The sequence below is a fragment of the Notamacropus eugenii genome, chromosome 1 (genome assembly GCF_028372415.1).
Source record: "Notamacropus eugenii isolate mMacEug1 chromosome 1, mMacEug1.pri_v2, whole genome shotgun sequence".
Taxonomy (NCBI): Eukaryota; Metazoa; Chordata; class Mammalia; order Diprotodontia; family Macropodidae; genus Notamacropus; species Notamacropus eugenii.
In genome coordinates this window covers 315865808-315882242 of record NC_092872.1, presented here as the reverse complement: position 1 = coordinate 315882242, position 16435 = coordinate 315865808, and the positions used below count along the sequence as shown (strand labels likewise).

General features: G+C 38.9%; 1 long non-coding RNA gene across 2 annotated transcripts in view; it reads left to right on the top strand.

The window, feature by feature from the left end:
• Positions 1–16112, top strand: part of LOC140517928 (uncharacterized) — a 136908-nt gene extending 120796 nt beyond the window's left edge. The window contains exons 5-6 of one of the 2 annotated variants that reach the window (XR_011971789.1): positions 4986–5276; positions 13401–16112. This is a non-coding gene — a long non-coding RNA (uncharacterized lncRNA). Of the gene's footprint in view, positions 1–4985; positions 5277–13397 lie in introns of both variants that reach the window. The other variant, XR_011971788.1, reaches the window with a different exon arrangement.
• The last annotated feature ends 323 nt before the right edge of the window (positions 16113–16435 follow it).

Genomic DNA, 16435 nt, shown 5'->3' with positions numbered 1-16435 from the left:
GAGCTCCCAGGTCAAGGAGAAAATATTGCAAGCAGCCAGGAAGAAACAATTCGAGTATTGTGGAAATACAATCAGGATAACACAAGATCTAGCAGCTTCTACATTAAGGGATTGCAGGGCTTGGAATATGATATTCCAGAAGTCAAAGGAACTAGGATTAAAATCATGAATCCCCTACTCAACAAAACTGAGTGTAATACTTCAGGGGAAAAAATGGTCATTCAATGAAATAGAGGACTTTCAAGCATTCTTGATGAAAAAACCAGAGCTGAATAGAAATTTTGACTTTCAAACACAAGACTCAAGAGAAGCATGAAAAGGTAAACAGGAAAGAGAAATCATAAGGGAGTTACTAAAGCTGAACTGTTTGCATTCCCACATGGAAAAATAATATTTGTAACTCTTGAGACTTTTCTCAGTATTTAGGTAGTTGGAGGGATTATATCCATATAGACAGAGGGCACAGGATGAGTTTAAAAGGAAGGGATGATATCTAAAAAAAAAAATTAAGGGGTGAGACATGAATATATTGGGAGGAGAAAGGGAGAAATAGAATGGGGCAAATTATCTCTCATAGAAAAGAAGCAAGGAAATACTTTTTCAATGGAAGAGAAGAGGGGGGAGGTGAGAGGGGAAAAGTGAAGCTTATTCTTATCACATTTGGCTTAATGAGGGAATAACATGAACACTTGATTTGCTATGAAAATCTGTCTTACACTGCAGGAAAGTAGGGGAGACGGGGAGAAGGGGCAGGGCATGGTAGAAGAGAGGGCAAATGGGAGGAGGGGTAGTTAGAAGTAAACACTTTTGAGGAAGGATAGGGTCTAAAGAGAGAATAGAATAAATGAGGGGCAAGATAGGATGGAAGGACCTATAGTTAGTCTTTCACAGCATGACTTTTATGTAAGTTTTTTGTCTAACTACACATGTATAACATATATTAAATTGCTTGCCTTTTCAGTGGGGATGGGTGGAGAGGGAGGAAGAGAGAGAAGTTGGAACTCAAAGTTTTAAAAATGAATGTTAAAAATTATTTTTTCATGCAACTGGGAAATAAGATATACAGGCAATGGGGTATAGAAATCTATCTTGCCCTACAAGAAAATAGAGGGGATGGGGATAAGAGAAGGGAGGGGTATGATAGAAGGGAGGGCAGATTGGGGGAAGAGTTAATTAGAATGCATACTGCCTTGGGGTGGGTGGAGGGGAGAGATGGGGAGAAAATTTGGAACTCAATATCTTGTGGAAATGAATGTTGAAAACTAAAAATAAATAAACTTTAATAATAAATAAAAAGATACCCTGTTCAACACCCGTTTTGATGACAATGCTTCTAATGTTGTTTTACTGAATATAATATTTGTGCATAGTTTCCAATATCTATTTTCTACCAGAGTTTTCTCATATTAGATAATTTAGTATAAATGAATGCTATATTTTGTTTGTAAATATTTTATTCTTTTAATGACATAACTAGGTCTTTATTTTTTTGTTGATATTATTTATTGTATTGTTATTGATGGAATATAAGTTCCTTGAGGGTAAGAACTATTTTATTTTTGTTTTTATACTTATACCTAGCACAGTTCCTGGAATATAATAGAACCTTAATAAGTGCTTATTGATTGATTATACTTCTAGTATTCAACTATTCTTGCATTCCATTTGATCATGCTTATTCATGATGGATTATTTCCTTTTATGTACTGCTGTCATTCTACTTGTATTGATTTTATTTATCCCATGTCTGTATTCGTTAATGATAAAGGAATATAGTTTTCTTTTTCACCTTTGTCCTTGTTTGATGTAGGGATCAATAGTATTTCTCATAAAATGAGTTTGTCAGATTACCATTAAAACATCTCTATGTTTTTAAATAGTCTATATAGTAAAGAAGACATTTGTTCACAAAAAGTTGGGTGGAATAGTTTAGGGAATGGCTAAATAAATTTTGGTAAATGAATGTAATATAATGTTGGAAGAAATGATGATTATGAAGAATACGGAGAAGCTTGAGAAGACTTATATGAACTGATGTAAAGTGAAGCATGCAGAATTAGGGAAACTATACACAATGACTACAATGTAGATGGAAAACAAAACAAGTCCCAAAAGTAAACACTGTAATTATAATGTCCAGGCTCAATGCTAAAGAAAAGATGAGGAAATGCACCTTCTTCCATCCTTTGCATAAGTGAGAACTATTGGTGTGGGAAAATGAATAAACTACCAGACACAGTTGATATGTTAGTTTTGCTACATTGCTTTTTTTCTCCCTCTGTTTTGTTCTTTGTTATGGAGGATTGTTCTTTGGATTGAGGGAAAGGGAGGGACATATTTGGAAGTGAAGCTGATGTAAAAAAACAAACTGTATCAGCACAATATTTTTAAAAGTTTAGTACCCATCTGAGGGTGAACCCATCTTAGGAAAGTCTTTTTTCAAGGACACATCTTTAATGGCCTGTCTTATTTCTCCTTCTGAGATTGATCTATTTAAATTATTTATTTCTTGTCTCATTCAGTTTTGGTATTTTATACTTATGTGGATGTTCATCCATTTCTTTTAGATTTTGCAATTTATTATCCAATGAAAATAGGAGAAACAGGCCTTCTTGGTCAGCTCTGCCTAGACCATACACCGTGGAGTCCTGAGCCCACACCCTGTCCATTTCTAGGGAAATTGGTGGCAAAACTTTTAAGGGTTTGATACTCTGGAATGATGTAGCAAAGCCTGGGCATCACTTGGTCCTCCTAAACCCATAACAGGACAGCTAAAGACTATGTCAAGGTTACATCAGAAAGAAGTGAACCCTAAATCAGGAGGAGTAGCCTATTCAGTACATCATAAATGGAGTGGCTTTACCCTCTAGATCACATTCTTTCCCATCTGACAATCAAGTGGGGGCTTTTTAGTCTTCTCCCTGGAATTAATTTGAAGGGGCTGATACTTTCCCCTACCCAGCAATATGGTGGTGGTTAACATGATAGTTAAATCACATGTGCTGACATAGGCAAGCCTGAGTCTAAGTCTTGGGGTCTTAACTCCCTTCTCTGTTCTGTTTTCTTTCTCTGAGTATAAGTTATTGAATATCAATCTTGAGATGAACTTTGAAGCATTGGAGGTGATCTCAAGAGTACAAGAAGTTGGAAATTTCCAGGACCCACCCAGTGCTGTCTCTTCATTGGAAGTAGTCCCCTGAAACTATTCCAGTGTTTCTTGGAGAAGATGCTGACCACTGGCTGGAAGATGAGCCCAGTCCCTGGCCAGATTTGACAGAAGACATCGACCTGTAAGGATTTTTTTGGATACTGCAGAGCTGAGGGGAACGTGAAATGTCAGTTCAGTAGTCCCACAAAATAGTTGTACATCAAAATCTTGTGAATTCAGTGCTAAATCTTAACTTCTCAAGTATGTCATTGCTCATGCTTAAATCTTTGTCATCACATGCTTGTGTTTCTTGTGTAAAAATATCTTTTGTGTAAAGGATCTAAATTGCTATCCTATTTTACCTGATTTACATGAGTTTCTATGGCTCATTGCTTAGGTTTTGATGCAATTGTTTTTTGTTCCTGCCAAAATCTTTGAGGGTCTTTCCCTTCCAGTTTGATATTTTTGTGATGGTAAATTAGGTCATCTTTTGTCTCAGTTCTTTCCTAGCCCTTAGTCATTAAAGGGGTGTTGCCTCAGATGAACTGAGGCCTGAGAAAGACCTTAATTTAGAAAGGCCAAGGTCTTCCACTACATTTTGAGCCATCTCTAGTCATCTTGACTTTTGTCTTGACACTGTTTTTTTATGACTGGAGGAGAGAGTAAGGCTGACAACTTTAAGCAGCTTTGCCTCGCTTAAATCCGATTCATGCACAAGTCATTGGTCTTCTCTGAGAAGAATAAACAACACTATACAATGAGAAACTTTCTGCTTCCCCCTTTTAGGAGGACCCTAGACATATGCCAAAATGATTCTCCCTAGAGCTCCAGGATGGAGGGGGGTGGGGTGGTGTGTAAAGAGACAGAAAGTAGTATAAGAAAACTAGTTTACCACATGTACAAAAATATTGATAGAAGCTCTTTTTGTGGTAGCAAAGAATTGGAAGCTGAGAGAAGGCCCATCAGTTGGGAAATGGCTGAACAAGTTGTGGTATATAAATGTAGTGGAATACTATGGTTCTTTAAGAAATGATGAGCAGGTGGATTTCAGAAAAACCTAGAAGATTTACATGAACTGATGCTGAATGAAGTGAGCAGAACCAGGAGAACACTGTACCCAATAACAGCCACATTGCATGAGGATCAACTTTGATAGGGTTAGCTCTTCTCAGCAATGCAATGATCTAAGACAATTCCAAGGAACTCATGATGGAAAATTCTCTCCATATCCAGAGAAAAAACTATGGAGTCTGAATGTAGAATGAAGCGTACTATTTTCTCTTTTTTTCTTTCTTGTGATTTTTCCCTTTTGTTCTGATTCTTCTTTCACAATATAACTAATGTGGAAATACATTTAATATAATTGTGCATGTATAGCCTATATTAGATTGTATTCTATTTTGAAAGGGATAGGGAAGGAGGGAGAAAAAAATTGAAAATCAAAATCTTGGAAAAATGAATGTTGAAAACTAAAACAAAAGAAAGAAAGAAAAGGAGTCCAAACCCTCTTGTTATGGGCATATGTATGGATCCAGATTTGGAGAAGGACCCCTTAATGGAAAGGTAGAGGGTGAGCACCCCCACATCCTTGGTCCTAGCAGCAGTTAGTTGATACTGTCAAAACCAACATAGAAGCTACGCACATTGCACTCACTTCTCAAAATATAGAAATCATAAGGTTATTCATAGGCCATGGAAACTTTTCTCTTTTTCCCTTTGGAATAATCTTTGACCTTTGGTTAGCTATAAATGCTTTTCTTCTTGCAATATCAGTGATGAATGTTTTCCCTTACCCTAGCCCATTCTCAGGAAACTTTAAACTTTGCTTTATGTTTAGATGAGTTGGCAGAGGAGCAGCATACTTGCTGACAGAAGCTCTCTCCTTGTTCTGGGCCATATGGGCATGTGGAGATTACCCAGATGGCCAAGCTTCCAACCTCATTGAATGAGCACTCTTCGGGATACTTCAGATTCTGCTGGTGATTCCTATGGCTGTCAGAGCTAAGCATAGAGATTTCATGGAAAATTCCATGAGTAGAGAGAGTGAACTCCTGCTGGTAGGAAAGCTGGTGAATATCCCCTGGAATGAAGCACAGTCCTCTGAGCCCCATCCAGAGGCCTCCCTGAGGTATCTAAAGACAGCATCAGTTCCAAAAAGCAGCAGACACAAACTCATTGTGGAGTTCTGATTTCATGAAAAACTCTCACCTCACTTCTCCAGTTGTTTTCTACCTACTCCCTCTCCTCATCTCCCACTCAACCACATAGGGACCATATTTTCCATACCAAAAAATTGGGACACATAGTTTGACAAGGAATATTCATTTGCAAAGCCTCATTAAAACTCATTTTATTTTCTTGAAATCAGTCCTGTCCCAGAAAACCCAGGGTACAGGTTACCCTATTCAATCCCCATCACAGTGATTCTCCACGTGACCCTATCCACGATGTGGTCTGGTTTCCAAAAATACTCTCTCTCTCATGCAACACACCCACAGTCACAAAACATCCAGCAGGGGCTGGCATGGACAAATGAGATATCAAGAGACGGTGTTCAAAAGGGAAGCAATGAAGCAAATCCTAAGGGACTTTCCCTCTGTAGACCTAGCAGAAAACAATAGACCAACAACTCTTTAGGACACTAAGTAAAATGGGACTTTTTCAGGTACTTTCTTCATTTCTCTTCACCACTTCCCAAACCACCCTACCCCCTAAATGGAGAAAGGCATGATAATTCTTCCTGCCTTTTCTAGGAAGAAAAAAGAACCAGGTGGGGGCTTGGGGATGATGTCAGCAGTATCCTAAGGAGGATGAGGTACTAGGATTTAGAGCTTCCCCTCAAACTGTCACTTGGAGTTCAAGTGGCAACTGAATGTACTTGTGCCAGAATATTTAGAAAAGACAGGTAGTGGAAGGGAATTGGTACAGTTAGGACTAAACCAGCCTATATAAGAATGTTTATGTAACACTTTAATTTTTGTGCAACTCTTTACCTAGATTATCTCATTTTTCAGTGGTGAGTGGAGCTCGCACTAAGTGTGTATAATGGAAAGAAACTAAATAGAAACTAGAAAGAATACTATGATATATAATATTAAGAATACTATGTCTGAGTGTCCATGGTTTGGGGCCTGGATCCTTTCCCTTGTATTGGCATTGTGATGAATGGGACATGGTTGTTTCTATCATTCTGGTCTTGTGACTTGTGCTGTTCCAAAGCCCATAGAAAGTATGCTGCAGAATCAGATGAGTAAGTGGTGATAGATACACCCCAGAATGATGTCTCTGAGTTGTGTCAGCTGAGCTTCGTCCCAACGTCCCAAGAATATGTAGCACTTTTTAAAGAGCAATGCTTCTTCCTTACAATATCTTTCACCATCCCTCATTTTAACACATCAAGGAACAAGTGATTTGGCTCAGATAATACAGCTTGACTCACGATTCAGATAGGATTTCTTTAAACCAAATAGCAACTTTTTTGAGTAACATAGCCTTATCTCATTAGTCGTTAGTTCAAAGTCTGTGTCACATTTTAGGATATTATAAGAAAATAAGGTCACCCTGGACAACCAGCATCATGTCTTCCATTCTCCAACATGTCCCTTGATATTCTAGGAATTAGGGCTTTTGTGATTATTAAAAATTAATTGGCTTCCTGTGTGAAACCCCAAAGACATTGATGTTTTGAGTCAATCACATGTAGAAACTGGAATATCCTTACCTCAAATCTCACTCTCACTTATGAGTTAGGTCCCTAGGCAAGGTTACATCTCTCCCTCAGGGTCCTAAGAGTACCTCTGAAAGGTTGGGAGGTGATACTTTAATGCTATCAGCTTGCTAGTCTGTTCTGACATCTTCTCCCCAATATTAATCACAAGATAGAATTGAAAGGTTGGCATTGAGTTAAAGCTTAATGCGGTTTCTGAAAGGCATTTGCCCTGCTAAGTTCACTTCCAGATTCATCATAGCCACTGAATGAGTCAGCATCTCAGCTATAGCTGGGGCTAGGTCAAGCAGGTCACTCTTGAGTTCCTCTGCTGCTGCCCTACCTGTTTTCAGTCTCCAGCAAATCCTAGCATGGGTTCCAGTTCTGGTGTTTACTTTTCCAACCTTTCAAAGCTCACAAGATTGAACCCATCACCACTACTCCTTCACCTAAAGCAAGAAAAATATCAGAGCCATGTAGGCACAGGCCACAAGGCAGAGACATAAGTGGGGGAAACAAAGGCCTAAGGATTCTTTCTCTGCTAGAGAGGATTACAGTACTCACGCTTCCCTCCAGCACAGCCGGGCAAGAAAGATTGAGGGTTCTTCCTAAGAGTCTTTTGTCTAACTCAGTTCCAGTTCAACAGTCAACGTTAAAGGCTCTGAATTACCACAAACAAAACATCTACACCTGTTTCAAAGTCTGCCTGGGAGATTACTGTGCAAACTCATATAGACTGTGCTTTCATGGGCCAGTCTTGGTCCCTCCTATTTCATAATGGTTTTAGACTTCCTCAAAAAGAGACCGCTGGCAGAAAAAGGTGGGGGAGGAGGAAATTCCAAGAGTTTTTGTGAACTTCATAAAGAAGGAATGAGCAGAAAATGGATTTGTGCCTCAGTTTCTCTTAAGCTGCACTGGGAATGAAAAGAACATGCAGCTGAAGCACCACTTGCTGAGAGGTTTTATATGGAGGACAGTGATAGAGATACAAAAAATGACTTATTCACAAGTGATGACATATTAATATGGTAGCAAAGCATTAAACTAATTATGAAATTTTGCTCACAAAATCTTTTTATGAAGTGTTAACCACTTTCTCTTACAAATTAAAGGGAACAACTTCATTGGATTTCTCTCACTTCTTCCTTCTCCTTCCCAACCTCATTGACCATGACGTGTAGTAGTAACTTTTCCAAAAGGAGACACCCCATTCAATACTGTCTCACAAATACACATATTGTCCATGGGAAGAGTAGGTTCAAACTTACGTACTGTACAACGGTAACTCACAGGGCCTGGAAGCACTTTTTTTGTACAGTCCTTATGCGGCTCGTCCTAGGTGTAATGTTTCCGGTGGGCTGGTTGCTTAGCTGGTCTCTTCTTCAGAGCTCAACTTCCAGTTGCCAAGGCTCTCTTCAGCCCATAATTGAATCTCTTCTCTGCTGCCAGGAGTCCTCTCCTGAAAGCTGCTTTCTCTCTTGGTTGACTACATTTCTATATCCACATCTGTCAAGTGTGTGTATCTTCAGTCCCTCAACTGTGCCTCAAATTAACAAACTTTCAGACTGCTGTATGGAGTGTCTTGCTCTGAGCAAGTTGCTGATAGACCTCATGCCCAGTGAGGGGAAGAGAGAGAGAGAAAAAAAAATCTCTTCCTTTTTCCCTGCAATTTTCTCTTCCAGAAAGCTCTCCTGAAACTTTATTCTTGTCTTAGAACTCCCTCCAGAGCTTGGCTATTTAAAACCCTACAATGATATATCTAATTCTGCTCATCTAACAAGGTTGTTCAATGTTTACATTTCCTAATGGAATTGCCAGGTATGGCAGCAATTTTACAGTTACTTTAATATCCTTGAATATCCACATTAAAATATCATCATTTACATCATCATCTACGTTAAATTCCCTGACTACATCAATTGGTAGATCACATTTCCCCCTCCCTTATGGTTGCTTTAAACAACTACACAAGTTTACAATTGTATATATATAATCCTTTTTTATTAAAATGTTGATGTTCATTGGAAAGTTCATAATTTAGAAAAAAAACACTTAAAAAGATGAAGTGAGTGTCCTAGCAGAGTTAAAATACCTTTAAATACTTAGCACTCAGCATAGTGCCTGGCACATTTGTTATTGTTATTCAGTTGTTTTCAGTCATGTCTCTCTTTGTAACCCCATTTGGGGTTTTCTTGGCAAAGATACTGGAATATTTTGCCATTTCCTTTTTCAGCTCATTTTACATATGAAGAAACTGAGGCAAACAGGGTTAAGTGACTTGCCCAGGGTCACACAGCTAGTAAGTGTATTAAGTCAGATTTGAATTCAGAAAGAAGAATTTTCCTGATTTCAGGCCCAACTGTCTATCCACTGTACCACCTAGCTGCCCCACCTGCCACCTAATAGGTATTTAATAAATGTTTATTGATTGGTTGATTAATTAATAATTATTTTATTATAATTATATGTAATATATAAATTATAAAATGATTACTTGATAAAAATATAATATTAATCTATTAATAAAATTGATTAATAAAATAAGATTAATAAAATAGCCTTCCAACCCCCAGAAGAGGTGGCCAGAAAGCTGATCCAACCCTTTTAAAGATGGCACCGAAAGTCTTGGTACCTAGGAGTCCTGTAAGACCTTAATCTGTTATTATCCCTCCCTCACACAACCCCTTTGGCTTTATTAATCTCAAATGGGCCTAACAACCATTCATCTGTCTACTTCACCATATGTTCAGGTCTAGTTCCTACTTACCCAGTCATAGATTAAGGTTCTTTGGAACCTGTAGAACCTGACTTTGGAGGTCTTTCTTCTGCCAGAATGAAACACAGTAATGGGATGGAGCACACATAGGACTGTGTTTAGGGAATACTAACGACACTCCTTGGATACTTCCACCCTGCTGAGGCTACAGAACAGATGTATCAAACACCTGTCTCACTGGCTGTAAGTTTCCCACAACAATTTTGAGTACAGCTCTATCCAAATTAAAATATAATTGGGAAATATTTACTAAAATAAATGAGCATATGATAAAACATAGATAATGTTAGCAGTTGGTACAGGGATCCTGTATAGCTTATTGGTCCTATTTCTATCTGAGTTTGACATCACTGCTAAAGATATAGAAGATGGCTGAGGTAAGGAGTGGGTTGGTTGTGTTAGTGTTTATTCCTGAGCCTAAAATTACCTAAAACATGGTAGAGACAGAGCAGAGCTTGTATGTTTTTCATCTAACAATCATACATAGTGATGATCAGAGATGGTAGGTTTAACAACCAGATGAGACTAGGAGGAGTAATTAGTGCGGCCCTGTGCCCCATGACTTTGGGATTTCCTCCTGTTGTGTCTTTCTTGTGGTAAATGTGAGTCATTTTCAAGTGTCTGATTGGGTTGTGTGCTTGTGATAATCTAAAAGTCCCACACAAAATTCATCAGAATAAGGGAAGTTAAATAATAATAAAACTACTTTGTATATTTAGCATATAACAGGCCAGGAGAGATTGCTATGCTGCCAACATCCCAGGTAAGAGGTATTGGATAGCAATCACTGGAAGCTGACAGTTACACCAGCTTACCATGCAATCAATATTTTCTGTCACTTTAGAGACTTGTATGGAATGAAGCCTGTGGTAAAGCTGGGTCAAGATGTTTCACAGTACAGCAGTTACAGTTACAGGGGCCTGGTGTTCTTGTGTGAATTCCTAAGGAAGTTTTATTTGGTGGACTCTCTTGAGGATTGCCTGAGGTATTGAGCATAACAAACAATAGATGGTTTGATGGATGATTATTTTGGGTAACAAAGTTAGTTATAACTATGTCCTTGAGCATAAGACCCTATAGGATTTCTACGTACCAAGACTTTAGGTGCTGTCTTTTAAAGGGCTGGATCATGGCTTTCTGGCCACCTCTTCTAAGGTTTGGAGGGCTATCTTAATTTTATTAATCAATCAATCAATGAACATTTAGTAAGCACCTACTATGGGTAGTGCTAAACATTTAAAGGAATATTAGTTTCTCTTGGGTGTGGCTCTAAGTAGAGGTCAAAGGACACCAACAATAGTTTGATGGTGGTGCTCTTGAGGGGAAAAAGGAAAATACTTTCTGACTTTTTCAGACACTTTCATAAGAAATGATATTTTCATTTCTATGACAGATATAAAGCTGAAAACAAGACCATTCTATACATACATTAGTAAGTTCTGACAACTGAGAGCCACTTGGGGTGGGGAAGAGGCAGTGATGTAGTAGAGATTTTCAAGAAGAACCAGAATGAGGAGCTCAGGCCTGATTAGCAGAGTACACTCTCTACATAATCTGGTAGGTTTGACAGACTTTCCCATCCACCTGACTGTCTGCCCTGACAACCAAAGAAGGGAGTGAACTCAAAGAATAAGAGTGGTGAGGGACAGGCAAGGCAGCTAGGAGCCCATGCAGCCAGGGTCAGTTAGCATTGATTGTTCCTGGGGTCACTACGACTAGGGATCTGCTGCGGTGCTTGATCATTGGTCCAATAGCATTGGTCCTCCTGCTTTCATGAGAACCTTTGCTCATACATTCCTGGAATATACCCTCTACCTCAGGCCTGCATAACCTGTGACCCTTGGGCCACTTACTGCACGCCAAAGGATTTTAGGCCACCTGTGAAAAATGTAGAGGAAAACATCTTTTGTATGTAGAGAAAATCCTTAGGCCTGCTGCAAGCAACCTGCAGGTCAGAAGCATCCCTCAAGCCATAGACTGTACTAACCTGCTCTATCTGCTTATTAATTTTTAAAAGCCCAAGTCAAAAAATTTTTTTAATCAGACCTGTGATTTCATCCAATGTAAGGAGCTCCTACAGGTAAGAAATTCCTTCCGCTCTTGTATTAATGCCAATTGGCACCTGCTTTGCAGCATTTTCTCAGAGAGTTGCTCAGAGAGGTTAAGAGCACCTGCCCAGGGTTACACAGAATACAGCTAGAATGTGAACCATAGGATAATGGAATTATAAGATGATAGCTTTAGAATTCAAAGGGACCTTGGAGATCATTGAGTCCAACCTCTTTACACATGAGGAAACAAGCTAAAAAAACTTAAGTGAATAGCCCATGATCACTCAGATCACCCTGATTCTGAGACCAGTTCTCTCTCTGGCCAGCATTACTGCCTCTCAACTTTTATAATAGTAATTGTTACAATATGGAACAGCTAGATGATACAGTGGATCGAGCACCAGTGGATAGAGGCCTAGAGTCAGGAAGACCCGAGTTCAAATGTGACCTCAGACGCTTAATAGCTGTGTGACCCTGGGCAAACCAGCTTGCCTCAATTTCATCATCTGTAAAAATGAACTGGAGAAGGAAATGGCAAACCACTCCAGTATCTTTGCCAAGAAAACTCCAAAAGGGGCAACAGAGTTAAACATGACTGAAAAACAACTAAATAACAACAAAATTATTACAATATAGTACAATGCTACCCACCTATGGCAAACAAGAAATTTATTCCCTGGTATAATATTCTACAAAGGAGTATACATCCCTGTGTAACAGGTTAGTTCAGATCCTGTTTTTGTAGAGTTTTTAAGGGCAGTTAGGTAGTGTAGTAGATAAAACTCTGGGTCTAGAGTTGAGAAAACCTGAATTCAAATACAGCCTCAGACACTTTGCCAGCTGTATAACCCTGGCCAAGTCACTTAACCTCTATTTGTCTCAGTTTATGCATTTGTAAAATAGGGATAATAAGAGCACTTACCTCCCAAAAAGTTGTTGTGAGGATCAAATTAGATAATATTTGTAAAGCACAGTGCCTGGCATATAATAAATGTTAACTATCACCATTAGTGTTAGCATTGTGTCCTTTGTAATATTTAGGAAATGTAAGTTACTTTTAAAAGGGGTAGCACAAGAAGTATCCCCCTGCTAACACAGATCCCCCTAGGTTCACTTTTGCCCTAACAACTTATCTCTTCTAGTTCTAGTAGTCAATTTATAATCTCTTTTGGCCTATAGACTTTCATATTTGTGAGAATTTGCAATGGCTTAAGGAAAGTATTTTAACAGACAACCAGCGAAATGCCTACAACTCTCCCATTTGTCTGTTGCTATATAGGAGGCAAGCCTCAAAGACAGTAGTGATGGTCTGAGGCTTCCTTAAAATGTTTGTCACTTTTGGATGGCATCATAGTTGTCTTGTCCAAGCTACCACCTTGCCAGCCTTAACCACACTGAAGTGAGAATGATGTTCTCCCTCAATACAGATCCAAACCTTTCCCCAAATATCTATGTATGCCATAATTAAACACACAGACGAGGGGAAGTAAAACAATAGCAGTGAAAGAAGAATGAACAGTGGTCACAGTCTGTTCAGACAGGAACAAGCCAGAACTCATGCATTTTGTTGCAGAGACTGAATCAGTTTCTTCCCTTTTCATTCCTTACCTTGCTGGGAAAGAAGAAGAGACAAAACTCATATAATTTGGGGAGTTAGTGGGAGCTGCTCCCTGAAGTACTTGCATTATCTCACCAGTCATTGTTCTCATCTCCCAGCAGCATCTTTGGCAGTCATCACTGCCCAGTCAAGGCAGCAGCGGCTCATCTAAGACCCACAAGGAGAGGGGAGGAGAACAGACATCCGGAGAGAAGTCAAGGGAGCTACTAAACCCTGTCCACCCACATGACTCCAAGATGGAGAATAAACTTCCCCATGTGGCTCCTCTTTCCCAAAGCAAGGGTTTTTAACCCAGAGTCCATGAATTTTCATTTTAATTGATTTGGGTAACTATTTTGGTTTCTTATGTAATAATATATATTTTATTTTATGCACTTAAAAACATTATTCTGAAAAGAAGTCTGTAGATCTAACTCAGACTGACACAGGGGTCCGTGACATACAAAAGTTTGAAAAACCTGTCGGAAAGCAAAGTCCCATAAATCCAGATTCAAAACTGGTCACCAAATAGTGAACTCTGGCATAGTCTCTGTAACACCAATGCAATACCCATAGCAGCCACTATGAATATACATATGTATTTCCCAGGTAAATTCACAAAATATAATAAATTATCTTCCTCAAAGGCAAAACCAAAATATTTATTTGGGTTATCATTAGATTACCAGGAGGTAAGATTTAACAGGGTACTTATCACTAATCTAGGGAGGACTGACATCTCAAACCTTCTTTCTGTCAGGCCTCTCCACAAAAACAAGTTCCCCTAGACAAATTCCTCCCTGAGCCCACTCACAGCTTGTTCTCTCTTCCTGCTCCTTGGGCCAGCTACTTCCACTCACAACTTGCTTCTCTCTCTCTGCTCTGTGAGCTCTCACTCTCTGCTCATGCTCTCTCTCTCCTCCTTGGGCAAGTTCCTCCCAGTCTGAGCTCCATGTGACCACAGGCTCCATGTTAGACCTATTAAGGGACAGGGAAGATCTTCCTATTCTATTAACATTACAGCCTCCATTTGAGTCTCTCACCTCCATACCAGCTCTTGAGATACATCATCATGACAATGATGATACTAGCTGACATTAATAGGTTTATTTTTATGTATCAATAGGTTTTCTAACTTGTTTGCAGCCATTATCTGGTGGCAGCAGATAATGTTGAACCTGGAGTCAGGAAGAGCAGTATTTAAATCCAGCCTCAGATACTTGCCAGCTGAGTGATCCTGGAGAAGTCATGTCATCTCTGTCTGCCTTAGCTTTCTTATCTTTAAAATTAAAATAATGGTAGCACCTATCTACCAGGATTGTGGTAAGGGTAAAATGAAATTGTATTTGTAAAGTACTTTGTAAACCTTAAATATGTACTAGTCATCATTATTATATCACTGGATCCTCACAATAGTTCTGTGAAGTATAGGTACAACAAATGTTATTTATCTCCATTTTACTGTTTAGGAAATGGAGGCATAGATACTGTAGAAGAGATATTTTGGAAGTGTTGTGGTAAGAAATTAAATAACTGTTGCAGAAAAAGATGAAATGAATGAGGAAAACAAAGGTGTAACCTTCTGAGAGCATTGATTTATTAAAGTAATGTATGCCAATTGCCTAACAAATCAGGATAAGACTTCCTCAGTTTAGCCCTAAACTCCAAAATATAGGGGGGTACAGACTTTTTATGCATTAAAGTCAATTTATCAAATAAGACCAAGTAATTAAAAGGAAACAATACAACATTAGGTAATCTGTTTTCTAATTGGATGAAAGAGTAGGGACTTTCCCAGGTGGGAAGGGAAGCGTGAACAGATGCATTTCCTTGAATTTAGAAAAAGAGGTGTCCCACTCCTCCCAGATGTCTGTGAACAATCAGAGACATGGAAACAATAACTGATTGATCAGTAGGGGCCAGTTTCCTTACATCAACTCCTTAAATCAATTTTTGCATCTTACTGAGTTTCTGGTCACATAACCTAGGTCCCTGGTTGAGGGTCTCTGAGGAGCAGGTAGAGGTGGTCCAGTTTCCCAAACATACAGGGCTAGGTACAAACAATGCAATAAGGTTTTCTCCCAATTCCCACAACTGAATAAAATTTTATCACAAGACAGAAATTGGATTAGACATAATTGAACAGAAACTAAGCTAGCTCCAGAATTGAGTCACAAGAGAGTCAGTGTAGTTCACTCAATTCCCATAATTAACCACTTGCTGTCCTAATCCTCTCAGTTCTCCCACAGGGCAGACCCTGACAAATCACTGCAGAACACATAGCACACCTAGAAAAAAATGGGTTGTTCACATAGCTATAGTGGTACCCTTCTCCCCTATGAGCTGAAGGCATGCTTGGGTCGGTTCTGCAACTTGGTTGTGCTGCTAAACCACTTCTGCTCAGTAGCAACAGGTTTGTATCTTCCATCTGCTAGCAGTAGTGATTATCCTACCTTCTTAAATATCCAGGCAACATGCTTCTTCCATAAGTTAAAATGATAAAACAGTCCTTCCCCTAGCATTTCTCCTGCTGCTCTCATAGCTGAGACCATGTGGAATTCTCCTAGTTACCATGAGAACAGGATTTGTATAGGTTTGAGCACACATGCTTGTGTTTCTCCAATATTCAATCAGTGTTCAATAGAATGAAAGAAGGTTGAGCAAATACAATGTTCCAGGTTCATCCTGAGTCTACAAGCCTTAAGATAGTGACTGAACTCATTTGCCCTGATCCACCACAGTGAGGGTTTGCTTAACAGCAGGTCACAGAATCTGACTCTTCTTTTAGTTGATATGTATGTATATATATAGATATAGATATAGATATATATAATTTAGACATATACAAGTATTGTAACATTATATTAAAATTTTTTTTAGTTTCAAAATATAACACTTTGTCATTTTATTTCTAAATTATTGCTATAATTTGACAGATGCACAAGGATAAGAGTGGGAGAAGAAACAATAGGGACTGAGAGGAAGTAAGGATGATGGAGCCAAGTAAATGAGTGGGGAAATACCAGGAAAGGGAAGGGTCATTGGAAGGAATAAGTAGGTGATCTTATAGGATACAAATAGAGTAATGCTGGATTTACTTTGGGGCATGATTATTTTCCATTTACGTAGTAGTACCCTCCTTTGTAATTGGCAGGTT